Source organism: Ammodytes marinus, assembly GCF_949987685.1.
Source record: "Ammodytes marinus genome assembly, chromosome: 23".
Lineage (NCBI taxonomy): Eukaryota > Metazoa > Chordata > Actinopteri > Uranoscopiformes > Ammodytidae > Ammodytes > Ammodytes marinus.
In genome coordinates this window covers 21,639,827-21,642,326 of record NC_137227.1, presented here as the reverse complement: position 1 = coordinate 21,642,326, position 2,500 = coordinate 21,639,827, and positions in this window count along the sequence as shown.

The following is a 2,500-nucleotide window of genomic DNA, read 5'->3' as shown; positions in this document are numbered from 1 at the left end:
TACTAAAGTACAGAAGAGTTTTAGTCTTTTTTACTACACTACATACTAAAGTACAGAAGAGTTTTAGTCTTTTTACTACACTACATACTAAAGCACAGATGAGTTTTAGTCTTTTTACTACACTACATACTAAAGCACAGAAGAGTTTTAGTCATTTTACTACACTACATACTAAAGTACAGAAGAGTTTTAGTCTTTTTACTACACTACATACTAAAGTAAAGAAGAGATTTAGTCTTTTTACTACACTACATACTAAAGTACAGAAGAGTTTTAGTCTTTTTACTACACTACATACTAAAGTACAGAAGAGTTTTAGTCTTTTTACTACACTACATACTAAAGTACAGGAGAGTTTTAGTCTTTTTACTACACTACATACTAAAGTACAGAAGAGTTTTAGTCTTTTTACTACACTACATACTAAAGTACAGATGAGTTTTAGTCTTTTTACTACACTACATACTAAAGTACAGATGAGTTTTAGTCTTTTTACTACACTACATACTAAAGTACAGAAGAGTTTTAGTCTTTTTACTACACTACATACTAAAGCACAGAAGAGTTTTAGTCTTTTTACTACACTACATACTAAAGCACAGAAGAGTTTTAGTCTTTTTACTACACTACATACTAAAGCACAGATGAGTTTTAGTCTTTTTACTACACTACATACTAAAGCACAGAAGAGTTTTAGTCATTTTACTACACTACATACTAAAGTACAGAAGAGTTTTAGTCTTTTTACTACACTACATACTAAAGTAAAGAAGAGATTTAGTCTTTTTACTACACTACATACTAAAGTACAGAAGAGTTTTAGTCTTTTTACTACACTACATACTAAAGTACAGAAGAGTTTTAGTCTTTTTACTACACTACATACTAAAGTACAGAAGAGTTTTAGTCCTTTTACTACACTACATACTAAAGTACAGAAGAGTTTTAGTCTTTTTACTACACTACATACTAAAGTACAGAAGAGTTTTAGTCTTTTTACTACACTACATACTAAAGTACAGAAGAGTTTTAGTCTTTTTACTACACTACATACTAAAGTACAGAAGAGTTTTAGTCTTTTTACTACACTACATACTAAAGTACAGAAGAGTTTTAGTCTTTTTACTACACTACATACTAAAGTACAGAAGAGTTTTAGTCTTTTTACTACACTACATACTAAAGTACAGAAGAGTTTTAGTCTTTTTACTACACTACATACTAAAGTACAGAAGAGTTTTAGTCTTTTTACTACACTACATACTAAAGTACAGAAGAGTTTTAGTCTTTTTACTACACTACATACTAAAGTACAGATGAGTTTTAGCCCTTTTACTACACTATATACTAAAGTAAAGAAGAGTTTTAGTCTTTTTACTACACTACATACTAAAGTACAGAAGAGTTTTAGTCTTTTTACTACACTACATACTACAGTACAGAAGAGTTTTAGTCTTTTTACTACACTACATACTAAAGTACAGATGAGTTTTAGTCTTTTTACTACACTACATACTAAAGTACAGATGAGTTTTAGTCTTTTTACTACACTACATAGGCCTACTAAAGTACAGGAGAGTTTTAGTCTTTTTTACTACACTACATACTAAAGTACAGAAGAGATTTAGTCTTTTTACTACACTACATACTAAAGTACAGAAGAGTTTTAGGGCCACAGACAGGAGAGAAAAGAAAATCAGATAAAGAAGATTTTTTTTCATTATGTCGAGAAATGTCAAGAATAAAGACGAATACTCCAAAATGCTATTGGAGTTAGTGGGGCATTTATGTGTTTTCAGCATACTACAATAGACGTGCATGTATTGGGACATCCTAAATCTATTTCTGGCGTACTAAATAGTAGGGAAGTATGGGGATTGGAACGCAGGGTGGGAATCCAGAGACCCCATGGTTGCGTTCCGAATCTCCTCCTCTTTCTTTTTTCTATTCTACATGCTACATCCGACGATAAAAATAATCTAGTTAGGATGCAGTAGGCATACTATTGGGACATACTTTTCTCTCTTATTTCATCATAACATGGCGCCTTGATCTTGCCTCTTGCTTTTATATCCGTCGCATCCCCGTTTGTTTTCATACAGAGGCTTCGTCGATGTTACGTCACTTCACGTGCGCACTGGATTGTGGGTCAGAATCGCCCAAATAGGATGCACTTTTCAACACTAACAATCTTGGCCGCATGGAGTAGGACATCCGGGTACTTCTAACCATCCTAAATCTGGCCACAAGAATCGGGACATCCTAAATCTTTTTTCTACCAAACTATATAGTAGAAAGTATGCGATTCGGAACGCAAATCGAAATGAATCTGAAAATCTAAAAAAAAATACTGTCAATATTAGAGAAATGTGTTCTTGGTATTTTAATGTATTTAAAGGTGCTACGAGGAACTTTTAAATATTTCTGAAACAGTCTAATTTTTCCTCTGATGATCATACATTACATGTAACAGCAAACGAGACAATCAGTGCAAAGAATG